The sequence below is a fragment of the Lemur catta genome, chromosome 6 (genome assembly GCF_020740605.2).
Source record: "Lemur catta isolate mLemCat1 chromosome 6, mLemCat1.pri, whole genome shotgun sequence".
NCBI classification, from domain to species: domain Eukaryota; kingdom Metazoa; phylum Chordata; class Mammalia; order Primates; family Lemuridae; genus Lemur; species Lemur catta.
In genome coordinates, this window is record NC_059133.1 from 91,656,830 (window position 1) to 91,680,026 (window position 23,197).

Below are 23,197 nucleotides of genomic sequence, written 5' to 3' on the forward strand. Positions count from 1 at the left end.
GTCTTCAATTTCTCACCTCTTTGTATAGTTAAATTCATATTATTTTTTTTACATTAAAAAAAAACAAACAGGGGCCATCCTAATCTCTGTACTGTTCCAATTTTAGTATATGTGCTGCTGAAGCAAGCACTAAATTCATATTCTATTAAAGGCTTCTAGGGATGAATTGTTTTTGGTTTTTTCTCCTTTCCTCTTTCCTTGGATTCACTATTCTTTGATGAAAAGTTGTCTACTTCCTCTCCCAAAGTCATTCTTATCACCTTAGTGCCTGTTTTCCCACTTCCTCATGCTCCTACTACCTTCTCTAGACCTGAGAAGACCATGAGTGCTCACCTCTGTCTTGCAGATGTTCTTCTGGCACCATTGTGTGTGCACACACCCTTTTGGCTTCCTCTGACCAGGAGGCTGAGGAGCTGTCCCTGAAGATGTTACCCTGGGGGTCTTGCTTCATTCAAACAGGCCAGGTTCGTAGATCCTTCTGTGTCTACTCTTGCAAAGGAGGAGATGTGACTCAGGAGACTTTCTGCAGTGAGCTAAAGCTTCTAGTTTAAAACATATATTATCATCAGAAATGAGGAAACACAAAAGAGGAAATTGAGAAATACGTGAAAAGCAGTTCATGGGTACAAGTCTGATTACTTGTTTAGTTTTACACATGAAAATTTTTTCTATTGGATTTCGGTGCAGTCAGATGTGCAAGATAGATTTTTATATGTCCCAAGGAAATCAGTCAGGCTTTAAATAAATTTTGTGCTCTCTAATGAATTATTTTTCTTTGTATTAAATTTTATGTAAAGTTTCATTCATGTACTTAACATTTATCATGTTTGAAGATTTTGCACTACCTCAGCCTAGGAGGATGAGCAAAAGTCATATTGCAGTAAGGACTGAGATGAAAAACAACAACTGTACCCATAGACACAGGGTGGAAAAGTGACTGCTGAATGGAAGATTCTTTTTTTTTTTTTTTTGAGACAGAGTCTCACTCAGTCGCCCGGGCTAGAGTGCCATGGCAACAGCCTAGCTCACAGCAACCTCAAACTCCTGGGCTCAAGCAATCCTTCTGCCTCAGCCTCCCGAGTAGCTGGGACTATAGGCATGTGCCACCATGCCCGGCTAATTTTTTTCTATGTATATTTTTAGCTGTCCATATAATTTCTTTCTATTTTTGGTAGAGACGGGGTCTCGCTCTTGCTCAGGCTGGTCTCGAACTCCTGACTTTGAGTGATCGATCCTCCCTCCTTGGCCTCCCAGAGTGCTAGGATTACAGGCGTGGAAGATTCTTGAATTCTATCTGCCTGGGTTGTTAAAACACTCCTTTTGAGTCAGGGCCAGGTTTGGGCTGAGGTCAGTAATACCATATAATCTCAGCTGAAGAGAAGAGTGTTCTAAGGCACAAGAAGAAGTATGGGGTTGTATGATGTCAAACGTGGGGCTCTTGCATAGCAGGAATTCAGAGATTCTTCCTCACGTGCAGTCTCTACAGTGTGGATCCTGCCCTCTGCTAAATCATTGGTGGCGATATATTCTCAGATGAGTAATCTAAAATAGAGGAAATCCATTATAGCCTCTGCTAGTGAAACAGAGATGCTTGAGTTGAAGGACAGTTACAAGTAATGGTGAAATAGACACAGAAACAAATAGCCTAGGTATCCTGGAATCTTCCCCAGAGTTTAACTAAATTTAACAATGGTAGAGGCAAGAGTGGGAGCAAACAGTGTTGAGTTAGCAGCCATACACTGAGATGTTTTAGCGTCTAAACCAATGAGATCCGTTCTAAGCCGTGTACCTGCTGAAACAACCCGAAGTCCTGTTTGGTCTCCTGTCTGCCTCCCACGCACAGCTCCCCTAACACCCCCTGCCCTGCCCAGGGGCTTCTCCCCTTTTGTTCCTCTGTCTTGTACTGGGGTGCAGAGTACGAGGGTAATCCTTGAATGTACAATGCTAAGAAGACAGGAGCAAAGGCAAAAATTAGAAAAATAATTTAAAATAAAACAAATCAAAAAAGCAGAAAGAATGACAAATCATTTTTCCAAATAAAAGTGGAACTGCATTAGGTCCAGGTCAGGTACAGACATCCCGGCAGAATATTTTGAGTCTGACCAGAGAGTGTGGCAAAAGCTACAGCTGAACAGGACAAAACGTAGACAAGAATGGGTGGCTGTGTTGCTCACTTCCTCTTCACCTGGTTGCTGAGGGAGGGAGTCCCACCCCAGGTCAATGGGGGTGGCCAAATATACAACATCCAACACGGGACAGATGAGACTGCCAGCACGATAGTCACACATACTCGCAGCCTGGGGGAGGAGGGCAGCGCACACCATGCGAGGTCAGGCAGGGGATGCACTTGGGAACAGAATGAACAAGGTGAGCCCGGGGAGGCAGAATCTGTCGGGCCAAGAGAGTGAGGCGGCCCCGCCTCCCGAGAGGATGTGATGGTTTGTTTGAAGAATTTTGTGGGCTGTCAGGGAAGTGAAACCCGTTAGTTGGAGGAGCAGGTGGAGTGCAGCTGGCAGAACTAGGAAACGTGGCGCACATGCTGTTAGGATGAATCAATGCACACTGCTTTTATAAAAGATAAGGCATACGAATCAACAATTTGAACTGCCCTAAATCTCCTTACCAGGGAATTGCACTGGGGACGTTCTTTGAATGTGATGTCTAGGTTTGGAATAAGGACAGGGTGTCAGCTAGCTTTTGCTGTAAACTAATTACCTTAAAACTTAAAATGAACAGCCATAAATTTAGTTCACAATTTTGAAGGTCAGCAATTTGGGCTGAACTCCATGGGGTAATTCTGGTTTGGGCTGGATCGGATCCATCTCAGTGGGCTCACTTGTGTCTGCAGGGAGCTGGCAGGTTGCTGGGGCTGGCGGGTTTAGGATTGACATGGGATGGCTGGGGTGACTAGGGTCTCTCACCACTCCGTGTGTCACCATCTAGTGGGTTTATGTACCTGGTGCCAGGAAGGTTCCAATAGCAGCAAGAGAACAAGCCCCATTGTGCACATACTTTTAAAATATTGTTTGCCAGAAAATTACCAGTTCTTCAAATTATAACATTATAAGACAACTCTCTTACACTTAAAACTTCCTATTTATGCCAAATGCAAGCTGCTGCACTATAAACAAAGTTGCTTCATCTACATCAAACTTAGGGCTGACAGACTTAAACAATTTAGGGAATAACTTGTTGACAAAGAAAAAAAATCTCATTACACAGTGGCATTTTATTTCCAACCCACCCCGAAAAATAATTTTCAGAAAGAAACCCTATAAAGAAAGTGGTCTGGACCAGGCGTGGTGGCTCATGCCTGTAATCCTAGCACTCTGGGAGGCCGAGGCGGGAGGATCACTCAAGGTCAGGAGTTCGAGACCAGCCTGAGCAAGAGTGAGACCCTGTCTCTACTAAAAAATAGAAAGAAATTATCTGGACAGCTAAAAATATATATAGAAAAAATTAGCAGGGCATGGTGGCGCATGCCTGTAGTCCCAGCTACTCGGGAGGCTGAGGCAGGAGGATCGCTGAAGCCCAGGAGTCTGAGGTTGCTGTGAGCTAGGCTGATGCCACGGCACTCACTCTAGCCCGGGCAACACAGTGAGACTCTGTCTCCAAAAAAAAAAAAAAAAAAAAAGAAAGAAAGTGGTCTGGACCATGTTAGTCCTAAGACTCTTCTACCTAATCTAGGGCAGTCCCTTACCGAGGCTCACACCCTGGTCTGACCCTGCTGATTTCAAGAGGAGGCAGGGAAAAGAGAATCAAAATACCTTCCCCTCACCTTCAGTCCTGGGGCAGCGTCTATCCAGGCTTCCCACTGCGTGCGTTTTCCTTCCAGCTGATGGCTGTGGTGCTCCTTTCTCCCCGTGGCCATACCCAGGCCTGGGCCTCCCACACCAGAAACAGGGAAAAGGGAAGAGCCATACAGAAGAAAAGGTACCCCAGAGAAAGACAGGAAGGGAAGAGTGTGTGAAAGGACATTTCCATATATAACTCTGTATAACTTCCACTGAAACTTCGTCATCTAACCTGTACCCTATTTGTGTGACCCCGAGGACTAGTTTTTTTTTTTTTTTTTTTTTTCTCACTCTGTTGCCTGGGCTAGAGTGCTGTGGAGTTAGCCTAGCTCACAGCAACCTCAGACTCCTGGGCTCAAGCGATCCTCCTGCCTCAGCCTCCCTAGTACCTGGGACTACAGGCATGCGCCACCATGCCTGGCTAATATTTTCTATATATATTTTTAGCTGTCCAAATCATTTCTTTCTATTTTTTAGTAGAGATGGGGTCTCACTCTTGCTCAGGCTGGTGTCGAACTCCTGACTTTGAGCAATCCTCCCACCTCGGCCTCCCAGAGTGCTAGGATTATAGGTGTGAGCCACCACGCCCGGCCCATTTCTATAAAATGTCATTTCAACAATATTATATAAATGAATCCTACAGTATTTAACCTTTGGGGATTGGCTTTTTCCACTCAGCATAATTCTCTGGAGATTCATCCAGGATGTTGTGTGTATGTGTCAATAATTTATTCCTTTTTATCGCTGCATAGTATTCCACGGCATGGTTGTACCACAGTGTGTTTAACCACTGACTGGTGAAGGTTGTTTCCAGTTTGGGGTTATTACAAGTAAAGCTGCTAGAAATATTTGTGTACACGTTTATGTGTGAACATAAGTTTTCATTTCCTGAGGTAAATGATCAGAAGTACACTTGCTAGGTCATATGGCAGTTGCATGTTAATTATTTATTATTTATTTATTTTTATTTATTTATTTTTGAGACAGAGTCTCACTCTGTTGCCCTGGCTAGAGTGCCGTAGTGTCAGCCTAGCTCACAGCAACCTCAAACTACTGGGTTCAAGCAGTCCTTCTGCCTCAGCCTCCCAAGTACCTGGGACTACAAGCGTGCACCACTACACCCGGCTAATTTTTCTTTTTATATATTTTTAGTTGTCTGGCCAAATTTCTTTCTATTTTTTAGTAGAGATGGGGTCTCACTCTTGCTCAGGCTGGTCTCAAACTCCTGAGCTCAAGCAATCTTCCCACCTTGGCCTCCCAGAGTGCTGGGATAACAGGTGTGAGTCACTACCCCCAGCCTAATATGTATATTTTGAGACAAGGTCTCCCTCTGTCATCCAGGCTAGAATGTAGTGGTATCATGATAGCTCACTGCAACCACCAGCTCCTGGGCTCAGGCAATCCTCCTGCCTGAGCCTCCTGAGTAGCTGGGACTACAGGTGCCTGACATCACGCCTGACTAATTTTTCTATTTTTTTTTGTAGAGATGGGGTTTAACTATGTTGCCCAGGCTGGTCTCGAACTTTTGGCCTCAAGCGATCCTCCTGCTTCAGCCTCCCAAAGTGCTAGGATTATAGACTCTCGGCCGGTCAAGAGTTCTTTATGTATTCAAGATACCAGTCCTTTGTGAGATGTGTAGTTTGCAAATATTTTCCCCACTCTGTAGCTTGTTTTTTTGTCCTTTTTTTTTTTTTTAAATTTCTTTCCCTCTGCAAATAAGCAGATGTCTTTTTGTCCTATTAAGATTTTTCACAGACCAAAAGTTTTTAATGAAGTACAATTTATCAATTTTTCCTTTTATAGATCTTGCTTTTGGTGTCAACTCCAAGAACTCTTTGCCTAGCTCTAGATCCTGAAGATTTCTCTTATGATCTATTTTGAGTTAATTTTTATATAGAGTATGAAACTTAGGTGGAGGTTTTTTGTTTTTTTTTAACCTATGGATTTCCAATTGGTCCAGCAGCATTTGTTGAAATGTGTATCTTTCTTCTATTGAATTTTGCACCTTTGTCAAAAATCCAATCCATTCCTATTTTTTAAATTGTAGTAAAATATATACCATAAAATTTACCATTTTAACCATTATTAATTGTACTGTTCAGCGGCAATAAGTACATTCATGTTGTTGTGCAACCATGAGCACCCTCCATCTCCAGAACACTTTCATCATCCCAATGGAAACTCCGTGCCCATTAAACAATAACTCCCCACTGCCTACTCCTCTGCTGACTACAATTCCACTTCTGTTTCTATAAGTTTGTCTATTCTAGGTACCTCATATAAGTGGAATCATACCAAATTTGTCCTTTTGTGTCTGGCTTATTTTGTTAGCACAATGTGTTAAAGGTTCATTCATGCTGTATCATGTACCAGAATTTCATTCATTTTTAAGGCCAAACAACATTCCGTTGTATATGTATGTACCATATTTTGTTTATCCATTTATCCGTTGATCAAGCCATTCCTCCTAAGAACCCTTTTGGGAAGTCTCATACAACACACCTACGTGTCCCTGTTTGGTTGGAACTTAATCCTATGGCTGAACCTAATTATAGAAATGGCTGTGGAAAAATATACATTTAGCTGAGTAGCAATATGCCAGACTAAAAATTAGGATTCTTTTACTAAGAAAGACAGAGAACTGATTTGAGAAGCAACTACTAGTCTCTTTCACAAACATATTGAAGAAGGTCTGGATGATATCAAAAGGAATTGCATGAACTACAGAACTGCATTCCTTCAGCTCCTCAGTGCGAAGGCTAGCAAGCTCTGGAATGGTTTTCCTTTTGTTCTGTATTCTACTTTTGAACCATTGAAGTTCTATCCTCATTCCCCAGTTTCTGCAAGTGATTAAAAAAGTCTCAGTTTATTTTTTTGGAAGTCTTTAAGAATATAATAAGAGAAGATTTTAAAAAAATAATTAAGCTAAGAAAATTTAGGAAAGGTTCTGACATTCTACATTCAGAAACACAAAATAGCAGCACTCCAAGTTTCTCATCAGACAGCACTAGATTTAATTATTTCTCAAATATTAAAGGAAGATAATAGCAGAATGATGATATCACTGCTTAGATATTCGAAGTTTATATTTAAACAGTGATCTCAGGACAACACTGTGTAAAAGAGGACAGAAATTATATGCCAAGCTATATTTTAATTTTAAGTCCTCAACTTTGGTCAAGAGTGGTACAAAAACTAATGATGGGATGAAAATTAAATGCTTTAGTGATCCACGTATAAATTTCTAAGTAATAAATTACTGTTTTAATTTGGTACCAGAAAAAAGTTTAAGGAACTTTGTTGCAAGGAGCAAAGTTGTAAGGAACTATTAAATTCTCTTATAAAACAACATAATAAGTCACTCTGTTTTCCTTTTTACCCCAGAGACAAGGAGGATTGGTGCTGCATTTAATGTTCAAGTATAGTTATTGGAGATAGAGTCACCAGTTAGTGTGTTTACTTTTTCTCTTTTTAAAGGTAAAAGAATTCTGTATTTAAACTGGTTTATTATAAACATATACCTTATTTTAAGCCACTTCAAATCTTTTTTTTTTTTTTTTTGAGACAGAGTCTCGCTCTGTTGCCTGGGTTGGAGTGAGTGCCGTGGCGTCAGCCTAGCTCACAGCAACCTCAAACTCCTGGGCTCAAGCGATCCTACTGCCTCAGCCTCCCAAGTAGCTGGGACTACAGGCATGTGCCACCATGCCTGGCTAATTTTTTCTATGTATATTTTTAGTTGGCCAGATCATTTCTTTCTATTTTTTAGTAGAGACGGAGTCTCACTCTTGCTCAGGTTGGTCTCAAACTCCTGACCTCAAGCGATCCACCCGCCTCGGACTCCCAGAGTGCTAGGATTACAGGCGTGAGCCACCGTGCCCGGCTGCCACTTCAAATCTTTTGATGAATTTGACTTTTCCTCAAAAATATACCTGCACTCGAATGTTTATTGCAGCACAATTTACAAAGATGTGGAATCAACCCAAATGCCCATCAATTCATTAGTGGATTAATAAAATGTGGTATAGCATGGAGTATGACTCAGCTATAAAAAAGATGAATTAATATGTTTTGCAACAATCTGGATGGAACTGGAGACCATTCTCCCAAGTGAAGTATCCCAAGAATGGAAAAACAAATACCACATGTACTCACTATAAAATTGGAACTAACCGATGAGCACACATGTGCACAGAGGGAAGTAAAACTCAGTAGAAATCAACCGCAGGAAAGCGGGTAGGGGAGAGGAGAAACAAAAACCTATTTAATGGGTGCAATGAACACTATTTGAGTGATGGGCACACCTATAGCCGGGACTCAGGCATTACAAAAGCAATCCATGGAACCTAAAACATTTGTACCCCTTTAATATTTTGAAATAAAAAATCCAATAAAAAGCATTTCTTTTATTGCCTCTTAACTGTACATTAAGAAAATACATGTGGTTTGTGACGATAGGACTCATACTCAAGAGCTCGCCATCAATCACATATTCTCTTGAGGAAGAAAGGAAAAGGGAGAATTTTATTTACTTGAGGTTTCTTAGCCTGGGGATGTATAGGCTTGTGATGGTTTTCACAGCAATTTTGTGGCCTGGCATATGTTTCAAAATTTTGCCAGGATTTTTATTTTCGGTCCCCCTTTGAAAGACATACGATACAGGGGTGGTATATTTTAAAAAATGGTCTGGTATACTTGAATTGCCTGCATTGGAGCCAGTAGTAAAATAATTGTCCATTGTGACTTCATGTTCTGCCTCATCAATCTAAGGATAGTGTCATCCCCTCAATTAAAATAATACATTAAGTCCCACTATGTATTTTTTGTTTGTTCTTCAGTATTGTCTTCTTTCTTATAATGTGTGTTCCACTACACCTGTAATAGGAAAGAAATGTCATTGAAGCAATTTGTGCGGATGCTGCGCCTGGCTGCATATTTGCATGCGACCACTAGAGGGCAAACGCACTCTAGCAACTGGAGCACCATTGCTACCCTGCTCAGCCTTCTCGTGACAGGGAAAGAGGCATTTAAAAAGAGAAAGAAATGAAGACCATCTGGGGGCATTTTATATATGAAGTCTAAGTCTGCACCTGATCCAAAGTTTGTTAGTATTGTAGAAAAATAGCTATTTGGGCAGGCAGAAAATACAAAATGGTACTTTTTTGAGATTTTAATACTTGAATAAATATTTGAGGAATATATTATTTTTTTTAATATTTAGTATTTGTTATTACTGCCTTTGGGAAATACATTGACATTTTTTTTTCTTTTTGAGACCGAGTCTCTCTCTGTTGCCCTGTCTAGAGTGCAGTGGTGTCATCATAGCTCACTGCAACCTCAAACTCCTGGGCTCAAGCCATCCTCCTGCCTCAGCCTCCTGAGTAGCTGGGACTACAGGTGTGCACCGCCACAACTGGTTAAGTTTTCTATTTTTAGTAGAGATGGGGTCTTGCTCTTGCTCCGACTGGTCTCGAACTCCTGAGCTCAAGCAATCCTCCTGCCTCAGCCTCCCAGAGTGCTAAGATTATAGGCAGGAGCCACAGCGCCTGGCTGGGAATATATTTATTTTTTATTTTTTTTATTTTTTTTGAGACAGAGTCTTGCTCTGTTGCCCAGGCTGGAGTGCCGTGGCATCAGCTTAGCTCACAGCAACCTCAAACTCCTGGGCTCAAGCAATCCTTCTGCCTCAGTCTCCTGAGTAGCCGGGACTACATGCATGTGCCACCATGCCCAGCTAATTTTTTCTATATATATTTTTAGTTGTCCAGATAATTTCTTTCTATTTTTAGTAGAGACAGGGTCTCGCTCTTGCTCAGGCAGGTCTCGAACTCCTGACCTTGAGTGATCCTCCCGCCTCGGCCTCCCAGAGTGCTAGGATTACAGGCGTGAGCCACCGCGCCCAGCCTATACTTATTAATTTTAAAGCCCCCCCCTCCTCCCAGCTCCACCTGTAATAGATGACTAATGGACAGCAAAGACTAGTGGTCAGGAACATGGCTTTGGGACGAGACAGCCTACCTTGGTACAAAATTTGACTCTGTCACTTACTGGCTTTTTGACCTTGGACAAATTATTTAAATAACTTTGTTTGCCTCAGTTTCCTCATATATAAAGTGAGGATAATAGTACCTACATCATAGGTATGCAGTATTCATAATATGCAGTAGATTAAGCTAAGTTGACTGCTAGAATTTTTATTTATTTATTTATTTATTTATTTATTTATTTATTTATTTATTTATTTATTTATATTTTTTGAGGCAGAGTCCCATTCTGGCACCCTGGCTAGAGCGCTGTGGCATCAGCCTAGCTCACAGCAACCTCAAACTCCTGGGCTCAAGCAATCCTTCTGCCTCAGCCTCCTGAGTAGCTGGGACTACATGTGCCACCATGCCTGGCTAATTTTTTCTATATATATTGTTAGTTGTCCAGCTAATTTCTTTCTATTTTTTAGTAGAGACGGGGTCTCACTCTTGCTCAGGCTGGTTTCGAACTCCTGAGCTCAAACGATCCGCCCGCCTCAGCCTCCCAGAGTGCTAGGATTACAGGCGTGAGCCACCGCGCCCTGCCTAGAACTTTTTAAAAGTACATTATCAGTGAAATTGTGATTTGTAACAAACATTTTAAATCAGAATTTAGAATTTGTTTTCAGGTATGAAAGAAAGCTCTAAATTTTCTAAGTTTCATATGACAGACTAATGCATTGATATATTCTCATTTTAAAAGATTCAAATGGTACAGAAGTATATAGGGCAAAGTGGGGAAGTGCCCCCTTGCTTGCCCTTTTCTCTCTTCAGTCCTTTCTTCGAAGTCAACCACTGTCAATCATTTTGTATGCATCCTCCTGGACACCTTCTAAAGCATGGTGTGTGTGTGTGTGTGTGTGTGTGTGTGTGTGTGTGTGTATCTACCCATGTGTATGCTAATACAAAAAAAATTATCCCATATGTATATTCTTTACATTATTTAAAAAATCAATAATGAAGTTCCTTCTATGTCCATGTATTTGTATATGATAATGTTAGCTTGTTCTGTTTAACTCCTGAATAGTTCTCCAATGTATGGATTTGCCATAATTTAACCACTGTCCTCATTGATAGTAACATTTCCCAAATTTTTGATACTAAATAAATCACTGTACATCTTTTACATATAGTATATACTTAAATGAAAAATTTAAAAGATAGATTCTCCAGAAATGGAATTTCTGGGTAAAAAGTGACACATTTTAAATTTTGATAGATTCTTGCTACATTATCTTCTGCCTAATTTATATACCCAATATAAATCCTGAGACTGTTTGTTTCTCTATGTACTTTGCCAACACATTATTTTAAAAATATTTAGTCAACATATTGTGTGAAAAATATTTTATATGCAATTATCTTATTACAGTGAGTTTATGCTCTTTTCATACATTGGCCATCTTTTTTCCTCCTGCTTATGCTGTTGCCTCACTTTTCGATTGGATTTGTGGCACCTTTTTATGTACTTTGAATATTAATCCTTTTCCAGTTAAACATTTTGTCTCAAATAATCACTTGTCTTCTGACTTTGTAGTCTTGTTTTTTAAAAACAAGCTTTTAGGCCAGGCGTGGTGGCTCGCACCTATAGTCCTAGCTACTGGGAGGCTGAAGCGGGAGGATCGCTTGAGCTCAGGAGTTTGTGGTTGCAGTGAGCTATGATCACACCACTGCACTGCAGCATGGGCAAAGGATTGAAACCCTATCTCAAAAGAAAAAAAAGCTTTTAACCTTTATGTGATCAAATTTGACAATTATGTGGTTATTTTTCTATATGCATTCTTGGTGTCTGGTAATGTGATGCCTCCAGATTTGTTCTTTTTGCTTAATATTGCTTTGGCTATTTGGGCTCTCTTCTGGTTCCAAAGAAAATGTAGAATTATTATTTTTTTAGATCTGTGAAATATAACATTGGTATTTTGGTAGGGATTGCATTAAATCTGTAATCCACTTTGGGTTGTATGGGCATTTTAACAATGTTGATTTTACTGATCCACGAGCATGATATGTCTTTCCATTTGTTTGTGTTGTCTGCAATTTCTTACCTCAGTGTTTCATAGTTCTTTTTGTAGAGATCTTTCACCTTTTGATTATATATATTCCTAGGTATTTTATTTTCTTTTTAGCTATTGTGAATGGTATGGAGTCTTTAATTTGACTTCAGTTTGACTGTTATTGATGTATAGGAATGCTAGTGATTTGTGGACATTGATTTTGTAACTTGAGACTTTGCTGAATTTATTTATCAATTTCAGAAGTCTGTTGGTGGAGTCTTTGGTGTTTTCTAGTTATAAGATCATATCCTCAGCAAAAAACGATAGTTTGACCTCCTTTTTCCCAATTTGGATAAGCTTTATTTCTTTTTCTTGCCTGATTTCTCTGGCTAGGACTTCCAGTACTACGTTGAATAGAAGTTGTGACAGTGAGCACCCTTGTCTTGTTCCAGTTCTTAGTGGAAATGCTTTCAGCTTTTCTCCATTCAGTATGATGTTGACTATGGATTTGTCATATATGGCTTTTATAATTTTGAGATATGTTCCCTCTATGCTTAATTTTTTGAGGGTTTTTATCCTGAAAGTGTGTTGAATTTTGTCGAACGCTTTTTCTGCGTCCATTGAAATGATCGTCAGATGGCTTTTGTTTTTGCTTCTTTTTATGTGGTGAATCACATGTATTGATTTACATATGTTGAACCATCCTTGCATCCCTGGGATGAAGCCCACTTGGTCATGGTGGATTATATTTTTGATGTGCTGCTGAATTTGGTTTGTTAGTATTTTGTTGAGGATTTTTGCATCTATGTTCATAAGGGATATTGGTCTGTAGTTTTCTTTGTGTTCTTTCCTGGCTTTGATATCAAGGTAACACTGCGTTCATAGAATGAGTTGGGGAGTATTTTCTCCTTCTCAATGTTGTAGAATAGTTTCTGCAGTATGGGTACCAACTCTTCTTTGTAGGTGTGGTCAAATTTAGCTGTGAATCCTTCTGGTTTGGGTTTCTTTTTTTTTTACTGGAAGCTTTTTTATTACTGTTTCAATCTCTTTGCTCATTATTGGTCTGTTCAGTTCTACTTCTTCCTGATTGAGTATTGGAGGTTGTGTGTTTCCAAGAATTTTTCTATTTCTTCTATGTTTTTGAGTTTATGTGTGTAGAGATTTTCAGAGTATTTACAGTTGATATTTTGTATTTCTGTGGTATCAGTTGTAATATCTCCTTTTTCATTTTTTTTTAAAATATGGAACGCTTCACGAATTTGCGTGTCATCCTTGTGTAGGGGCCGTGCTAATCTTCTCTGTGTCGTTCCAATTTTAGTATATGTGCTGACGAAGCTTGCACTCCTTTTTCATTTTTGATTGAGCTTATTTGGGTCCTTTATTTTCTGTTCCTGGTTAATCTAGATAAATTTTGTTTATCTTTTCAAAGAACCAACTTTTTGTTTCATAGGTCCTTTTTATAGCGTTTTTATTTTTCATTTCATTTAGTTCTGCTCTGACGTCAGTTATTTCTTTTCTTCTGCTAGGTTTGGGTTTGGTTTGCTCTTACTTTTCTAGTTCATTGAAATGTATCAATAGATTGTTAATTTGTGATCTTTCTGTCTTTTTGATGTAGGCATTTTAAAGCTATGAATTTTTCCCCTAGTACTGCTTTTGCTGAATCCTGTAGATTTTGATAGCTTGTGTCCCCTTTGCTGTTCAGTTTGAGGAATATTTTTATTTTCACCTTAATTTCATTATTGACCCAATAATCATTCAGCAGCTGGTTGTTTAATTTCCACGACTTTGTGTAGAATTGAATGTTTCTATTGGAGTTGATTTCTAGTTTTATTTTACTGTTGTCTGAGAAGATACATGGTATGATTTCTGTTTTTTTGAATTTGTTGAGACATGTTTTGTGGCCTAAGATATGATCTATCTTGGAGAATGTTTCATGCACTGATAAGAAGAATGTATATTCAGTACTTTTTGGGTAAAATATTCTGCAGTTGTCTGTGAGACCCATTTGTTCTGGAGTCCAATTTAAGTCCAGTGTTTCTTTATTTATTGTCTGTTTGAGCAATCTATCCAGTGCTGTCTTCAACAACCAGTGGGTTGTTGAAGTCCCCAGCAGTTATAGTGGTGCTGTTCATCTCTTTCCTTAGATCTAGTAGGGTTTGCTTTATGAATCTGGGCACTCCTGTGTTAGGTGCATAAATATTTAGGATTCTTAGGTCTTCTTTTTGAATTGTTCCCTTTACCATTATATAATGACCATCTTTGTCTTTCTTTACTATTGTTGATGTAAAGTCAATGTTATCTGATATGAGAATAGCTAAACTGGCTTTCTTTTGGTTTTCATTTACATGGAATATTTTTTTCCATCTCTTCACCTTGAATCTGTCTGAGTCCTTGTGGGTTACATGTGTTTCCTGGAGACAGGAGATACTTGCATTGTATTTTCATCCATTCAGCCAGCCTGTGTCTCTTGAGTGGGGCATTCAGACCATTCACATGATTGATAGACTTGATAAGTGTGATGTTGCTCTGTCCATCCTGTTGGATAATACCTTATTGCTTTGTTTTACCTCTTGTGCTATTGTTTTATATGAGCTCTGAGGTTTAACTTGTGGATGGTTTTACACTGGTGAGTGTCTATTGTGCTGATCTGTGTATAATGCAGTTCTGACTATTTCCTGCAGGGCAGGTCTGGTCTTGACAAATAATCTCAGTGTTTGCTTGTCTAGAAAAGTCTTTATTTATCCTTCATATATGAAACTTATTTTTACAGGATACAAAATTCTCCACTGGCAGTTGCTCTGTTTTAGAAGACTGAGGATGGGGTCCCAATGCCTTCTGGCTTATAATGTCTCAGCTGAGAAGTCTGCAGTTGGCCTGATGGGTTTTCCTTTGTAAGTAACTTGATGTTCTTGCCTCACAGCTTGCAGGATTTCCTCCTTTGTGCTGACTTTGGCCAGTCTGAGGACTATGTGTCTTGGTGACTGCCTCTTTGCAATGAATCTCCGAGGTGTTCATTGAGCTTCTTGTACCTGAATATCTAAATCTCTAGCAAGACCAGGGAAATTTTCCTCAATTATTCCCTCAACTAGGTTTTCCAGCCCTTGTGTATTTTCTTCTTCACCCTCAGGGGTGCCTAATATTCTTATATTTGACTGTTTTATATAACCTCATAGTTCTTGTAGGCTTTGTTCATTCCTTTTAATTCTATGTTCTTAATTCTCTGACTGAGTTAAAAGAGTTGTCTTCAAGCTCTGAGATTCTTTCTTCTGCCTGGTCTTGTCTATTCTTAAAACTTTCCTCTGTGTTTCATATTTTCTTGAATGAATTTTTCATTTCCAGAAGTTCTATTTGGTTTTCTTTAAATATGTCTATCTCTTTAGTGAATTTCTTACAACCCATGTTTGGAATTCTTTATCTGTCATTTTAATATTTTCATTTTGGTTGGTATCCATTGCTAGAGAGTGGTATTCCCTTTTGTGGGTATCCTTTTGCTCTGAGGTTAGTTCACGGATCTTCCTTCTGTGCCCATGATCAATACTGTTGAGTCCTGGGGGTAAGGGATATGGCCTGTGGGCTGTCCCCAGGTTCCTAAAGATCAATCCCTGACCATACCAAGGAGATTTGTGCTGGTCCTAAGTTGCCTATGGGGTGCTCAAGCAGGTTTAATGTCCCTCTGCTTTGGGGTGTGCCCTGCTCTGATGGAGCAGCTGGGCAAGCAGCACCAGGGAGGACTGGTGAGCTGGGGGCTCACAGTCTGTGTACTCCTTATTTTGCTGCAGGTCTTTAAGAGAAAAGGGTGAGGCCCACTCTCTGTAGAAGGCTTGGTGTGGTGTATGTACCCACACAGGAAGCAGGCACTTCTGACAGCCCCAGCTCAATTGTCTTTCTTGGTGGGGGAGGAGAAGGGGAAGAAAAGAGACTGAATGGAGGAAAGTTAGCACTCTGGTCATATGTGTCCCTCTCTCCTGAAGACAGCCTGACCAGAATGTCCAGGCTGTGGGGTCCTGCAGATCCCCTTTTACCCACTGACCCCCTGTGACTCCTCCCATCTGGGCTAGAGTTGGGAAATATTTGAGTGGGAACAAGCAAGATGAAAACTGAAGGGCTGAAGCCCCCTGAGGAGGAGAAAGGTGTACAGTGGGAGAAGCAATATGGCACCTGCCGTCTTGGCTCAGGTCTGTGGTAATGGGAAGTGATCCCAAGGGCACTGGCAGTCTGGTGCTTTGTCCTCAAGAAGCTCCCATTTCACTGGCGGCAGAAGCTTTTGGGCTTGTGAGGGAAGAAGGATTTCCAGCAGGTTGGGAGCCCACTGACTGCTGGAGATGTGAGGGAGGGAGAAACAATCCACTTCACTTACCCTTTTCCCTGAACTCCAAGCTGCTCAGAGGTTTATCTCTGCCCAATATCTTGTGCCTTCTTGTTCTGCTCAGAGCTTCTTCCTGTGGAATCTCTGGTAGGTTCTGGCTCTTTCCCCTCGGAATGACACACAATCTATGTTTGTTTGTTTTTCTTTTTCATCTAAAACTTTTCCTTCTTTCGGAGACAATCTGGCAGCTGGTGTTCCTGGTCTGCCATCTTGGCTCCTCCTCTCTGTTCCTCCAGAGTCTTCAGGAGACACTGGGAACAAATGGTCCAAAATATCCTACATGACTGGGGAGCAGGAGCAGCTTTGTGTCCTCTACGAAGTGTCCAGATGGAGCTCCAGCACCCACACACCTTCCACATTGAGTGCAGGGCCATCTTCTGTTCATTATTTTTTTTTTTTTTTTGAGACAGAGTGTCGCTTTGTTGCCCTGGCTAGAGTGAGTGCCGTGGCGTCAGCCTAGCTCACAGCAACCTCAAACTCCTAGGCTTAAGCGATCCTCCTGCCTCAGCCTCCCGCATAGCTGAGACTACAGGCATGCGCCACCATGCCCGGCTAATTTTTTCTATATATATTTTAGTTGGCCAGATAATTTCTTTCTATTTTTAATAGAGACAGGGTCTCGCTCTTGCTCAGGCTGGTCTCTAACTCCTGACCTCGAGTGATCCACCCGCCTCGGCCTCCCAGAGTGCTAGGATTATAGGTGTGAGCCACTGCGCCCGGCCTATTCATTATTTTTATGTAAAGTTAATCTTTATGAATTTTTTCAAAATGAAAGTGTGACTTATAATAGGTTTTCTAACTTCATGGCTCTGATAGTAGTGCTATGCAGGCCAGAAATATAATATGAAAATTTTTAGCCACATTAAAAAATTTTTAAAAAAGAGAAATTCATTTTAATAATATTTTAAAATCTGATATTGTAGAATATTATCATTTCAATGTATAATCAACACAAAATTATGAATGAAATATTTTACTTTTTTAATACAAAAATCTTTGAAATCTGGTGTGAATTTTACACTTTTGCTACACATCAGTTTGGACTAGCCATATTTTAAGTGCCTAATAGCCACATGTAGCTAGTAACTACATATTAGATAACACAGCTCTAAAACTTCCTCTTATGTTGTTTTTGTGAAGTATTAAAAATAATGGCAGCTTACTTTGTGATATCTCCTGGCTCCATTCCCTTCTTCTACTTTGATCTAGATTTTCTTTTTCCTTTGTGTCTATTGTCCCTGTCTTGCTTAATTTAGATCCTGTTGCCAGCAGTTTTCTTCTCAGTGTGGGGCTTTGACTGTTCATTTGGAATATTCAGGAAACCCAGACATCCCAGCCTCTCAGACCTTACTGCAGACCCTTGCACTTAGCAGCTATTGGAGATGGAACCTGTCCTAGTTTTAGTTGCTCATCACACACTGACTTGGTAAGCTTTTAAGTGAATACGCATTGGTTATTTTCAGTTTTCAATTCCAGGTGCTTCCCTCTACTTTCTACCGTGCAGACATTAGTACCATGGAGATCTTGTAGCTGACAGTTTGTCTTTACTCACTTGTATTTTGGGATTCATGGGAGTACCTTGTTATATAGGTTTTTGTAGATGGTGCCAGTGGACTTTTAGGTGGATTTCTTTTCTTCTCTTTTCTTTTTTTTTTTTAAGATTATAGGAGATTCAGTCCCATACTCACTTTGTTTACAGTTTACATCCCCATTTTGTTGATTACTCTTCTGGTCCCTTCATAAGAGTAGAAACATGCAAGGTAAAATTCTCAAATTTTATTTTCCTCAAATGGCTTTATTTTGCCCTCACAATTCATATTTTTTATGAGTGTTGAATTTTGATTAAAAATCATCTTATTTTGTGGTTTTGAGGGCATTGCTGTACCATCTTCTGGTGTCAATGTTTTTGTTGAGCAGTACATAGCCACTCTGATCCTAATTTCTATGTATGTGACTCCACTTTTTCTTTGGAAGATTTTAGGATCTTCCTCTTGCCCTTTAAAAAAAATGTGCCATAATTTGTTCTGATGTGAGTCTTTTGTTCTTATTCTTTTATTTGCCTTGGCTGTGATGGAGACTTGGGACTCACCTGGAAGTTCCAGGACCCTACCCACCACCTGGGGCATTTGAATGTTTCTCCTAAGGGAATAGAGCTGGTCACAGGTCCCCAAAACAACACAACAGCCCACTCCTTTTGAGAAGTGCCATCTACTGACAGGGAGGTCAATTTGCACAGCCCTTTACAGCATTTACTGACTCAGTCATACAGGGTGTCATTGATTCTTACCCAAAATACAAACTACTGTCTCAGAGATTAAACTGGGAATGCCATTACAATTACACTGTTAAGAAGACCACAGGGATGGGGAAAAAGAAAGGATTTCAAAGACCTCTACCCTCCCTCATCAAAGAGACAGGGAATCTGCCCACACATGTAGCCCACCACTGATACAGTTTATAAACTACTAGCAACTGAGAAAACCACCACACTAAGGATATCTATAAGCAAGGCATCCATCCAGAACCTAGACTGCCACCAAAACCCACAAGCAAAGCCAAAGTTTCTTACCCAACATATTCTACAGACACACCCTTACAAGTGTCGGGGAAGGGAGAGCCTCATCTAAACAAAAGAAAATCCAAAAATAAGAAGTGACAGCTGCTTCAGATGAGAAGGAATCAGCAAAAGAACTCTGGAAGTATGAAAAATCAGAGCAAAAGGATACCCACAAAAGGGAACACCACTCTCTAGCAATGGATACCAAACAAAATGAAAATATTAAAATGACAGATAAAGAATTCCAAACATGGGTTGTAAGAAATTCACTAAAGAGATAGACATATTTAAAGAAAACCAAATAGAACTTCTGGAAATAAAAAATTCATTTAAGAAAATACAAAACACAGAGGAAAGTTTTAAGAATAGACTAGACCAGGCAGCAGAAAGAATCTCAGAGCTTGAAGACAACTCTTTTGAATTAACTCAGTCGGAGAATTAAGAACATAGAATTAGTATATGGAAATAAGGATGGAATAAACAGAAATTTTTATTTTTACTTTAAACATTTTTTTACTATTTTGTATTTTATGAGCATGTGTTTCTTTTATAATAAAAAACAGCAAATTAAATTTTTTTGCTAAAAGTTAATAAGGTAATGTTCTTTTATTAGAAACTAATCATATATATAAATATTTTAATTTCAAATTTTACTTGTTCATAGACCAAAACAGGTTTATTTTGCCAGTATAACCTAATTTCAAAAGATTTGCATAAATAATTGTATGAATTAAAAAGAGCAAACCCATAGAATTTTACAGCGGAACTAGATAGATAGATGCCAATGCTTTTGTGTTACGGGCTATAATTCCAGCTGCTTCGAAAAGATGATTTGACTGATATCATTAATACGCATCTTTAAGTGATAGAAAAAGAAAGAAGAAAGTGTTGCATAGCATTTTGCAACTAGCAAAATGCGTTTAGAGCTATTTTTATAACCTCAAAATAAGTATTATCTCCCATTTTACAGTTGAGAAAACCAAAAATGAGAGAGATTAAACGACTTATCTAAGACAATGCAGCTAGTGATAAGTGGTGAAGATGAAACTCAGATCCAAATTTCTGATTTTAGATTACATGCTCTTTCCGCATCTGTAAACCTAGCAATATGTTCATTTCCTTCTAGATGGTCACAAATTCCCAGCTTCCTGTCATATGAATGAGTCAGGGCTCAGCTGCAAAGAAGTCTGGACAAATAACAATTGGTAAGAGAATAGGATAAAAGTCAGATAAAATCCATCTCATTTTCACCAAAGATGAGGCTAAGACTGTCTTTGCATCAAGGCCAGTTAGTTCAGCTGACACAATATTTTGTTGAGTAAGGGCTTAAGAAAACAGGTCTTTTGTGTCTTGATTCTCTCATGTAGCATGGAGTTTTTGAGGTTCATCCTTGTTGTAGTGTGTATTAGTGTCTCAGTCCTTTAGTACTGCTACAACAAAATACCTGACACTGGGTGATTTATAAAGAACAGAAATTTATTTTTTTCACAGTTCTGGAGGCTAGGAAGTTCAAGATGAAGGCAACAATATGTTTGGATGTCTGGTGATTACTGCATCCTCTAGAGGGGAAGAATGTTGTGTTCTCACTTAGAAGGCAGAAGGGCAAGAGATAGCCCAATGCTGCATGATGCCTTTTTAATAATGGCTTTAATCCTACTCACAGAGGCCTCATGGCTAATTACATCTAAAAGGCCCCACCTCTTAATATCATCACATTGGCAATGCCTGAGTCTTTAACCATAGCAATCAGTAATTCATTCTTTTTTATGGCTGAATAATATTCCATGATATGTATATACCACAATTGTTTATCCATTCATCCATTGATGAAAAGGTTTCCAACCTTTGGCTATTATGAATAATGCTGTTACAAACATGTATATATAATTTTCTGTGTGAACATATGTTTTTATTACCCTCGAATATATCTATGAGCAGGATTGCTGAATCATATGGTAATTCTATGTTTAACTTTTTGAGGAGCTGCCAAACTGTTTCACACACAGTGGCTGCCCCATTTTACATTCCCAACAGCAATGTACAAGGGTTCTCCTATTTCTCCACATCCTCACCAACACTTATTTTCTGCTTTCATTATAATTATTATTATTATAGCCACCCTAGGGAGTATGAAGTGGCATCTCATTGTGGTTTTGATTTGCATTTTTCTAATAACTATTGCACTGTCTAGTTTTTGTTATTGTTATTGAGTTTTAGGATTTCTTTCTATATGTTGTGGATACTGAGTCCTTACCAGATATATAACTTGCAAATATTCTCTCCCATTCTGTAGGTTATCTTTTCACTTTCTTGACCTTTTGTGTCTTGATTATTTTGATACATAAATGTTCTTTGACGCATAAATTTTTTAATTTTGATCAAGTACAGTGTCTATAAAACAAAGCAAAAATGAACTGATTTTATTTTATTTTATTTTATTTTATTTGCAAATCTTTTGAAATTAGGTTATACTGGCAAAATAAACCTGTTTTGGTCTATGAACAAGTAAAATTTGAAATTAAAATATTTATATATATGATTAGTTTCTAATAAAAGAACATTACCTTATTAACTTTTAGCAAAAAAATTTAATTTGCTGTTTTTTATTATAAAAGAAACACATGCTCATAAAATACAAAATAGTAAAAAAATGTTTAAAGTAAAAATAAAAATTTCTGTTTATTCCATCCTTATTTCCATATACTAAGATAGATTCTTTCTGTCTTCCTTCCTTTCTTTCTTTCTTTCTTTTTCTTTCTTTCTTTCTTTCTTTCTTTCTTTCTTTCTTTCTTTCTTTCTTTCTTTCTTTCTTTCTTTCTTTCTTTCTTTCTTTCTTTCCTTTCTTTCTTTCTTCTCTTTCTCTTTCTCTCTCTCTTTCTCTCTTTCTTTCTTTCTTTTCTTTCTTTCTTTCTTTTCTTTTCTTTCTTTCTTTCTTTTCTTTCTTTCTCTCTCTCTCTCTCTCTCCTTTCTCTTTCTTTCTTTCTTTCTTTCTTTCTTTCTTTCTCCCTCTCTCTCTCTCTCTCTCTCTCTCTCTCTCTCTCTCTCTCTTTCTTTCTTTCCTTTTTTGACAGAGTCTTGCTCTGTTGCCCAGGCTGGAGTGCCTGGCTCACAGCAACCTCAGATTCCTGGGCTCAAGCAATCCTCCTGCCTCAGCCTCCTGAGTAGCTGGGACTACAGGCGCACACCAACATGCCCAGCTAATTTTTTCTATTTTTAGTAGAGACGGGGGTCTCACTCTTGCTCAGGCTGGTCTCAGATTCCTGAGCTCAAGCGATCCTCCCTCCATGGCCTCCCAGAGTCCTAGGATTACAGGCATGAGCCACCGCACCTGGCCAGGCAAATTCTTTATTACCAGGTAAACTGCAACGTGATGCAACATGTGGAGAGCAAACAGACAAGTGAAGGTACACTATCAACTTCTCAGAGTTGTGGAATTTCCACTCTCCCCTCATAATAGGTACCATGCCGCACACAACACGTATCCAATACCAAATCCATATGATATTAGTAAAGCTTATTTTACTTAACATTTTAAATATATATAAATAGAAGGCCTAATATTTTATGTCTTTGGATCCTCTTTTATATGACCTAGTGGATCCTTTTTATATGACCTAGAGTACTTACTTGTGCCCTATTTTGGAGATCACTGCCAAGAGATCTCTTGGCTAAATAAGTTAAAGGGACTGGGGGAAGATTGTATTATTGTTTCCAAATGTTTATGCTCTTCTATGTGAGAGGTTTAAACTTTGATGCCTTTGACATATCTTTCCATTGATAAGAGTATATTTCCCTGCCCCATTCACAGGTTTGTCCAGGTGACTTGCATTGGCCAACAGAATCAGAGAGAATGTAATACACACCTTATCCGGATAGAGGATGCTACTACATGGTTCAGCTCAAAGGAGCTACTCTATGATCCTGGCTTCCAGAATGAGAAAACACTTGGAGAGGACCCAAGCAGAGTTACAGTCAACCTCAAGCAGACCTTAAGTTCACATGTAATGTGAGCGAGAAATAAATGTTTGCTGTTGTAAGCCACTTGGATTTTGGGGTTGTTTGTGATACAATATAATCCAGTTATAATGTGACTTATTCCAAGGACAGAGAGAGAACTTTATGAATATATTTGCTTTGTCTTTATGAGCTTAGATCATAAAGCCTCCGAGACTCAATGACCATTTTTTGGAGGAGGTGTGTGCGTGTGCACCTGTCCACACGCAAGTGCTTGTAAGGTCCAGTAATTAATTGTGGAGAACTTGTAATTCCCTTATCCTTCCCGTATCCTTTGTGATAGCCCTTTCCCTTTCCTTACTACGTGATTCAACCCTAAGTAAAGCAGGATGGGACACAGCGAGGTAGGCGTCAGTGGAGGGTGGGGTGGGGAGCAGCAGTGGTCTGGCACAGGGTGTCAGAGCTCAGGCAGGGTGAGAAGAGTGACTGTGCAGGGGGATGGCCTGACAGTG

At 39.3% G+C, this 23,197-nt stretch overlaps 1 non-coding gene across 1 annotated transcript; it reads right to left on the bottom strand.

Moving 5' to 3' along the window:
* Window positions 1-13,043: 13,043 nt before the first annotated feature.
* Window positions 13,044-13,150, bottom strand: LOC123640832. The gene has a single exon (XR_006736075.1). It is a non-coding gene; the product is annotated as a U6 spliceosomal RNA (small nuclear RNA).
* Window positions 13,151-23,197: the final 10,047 nt, after the last annotated feature.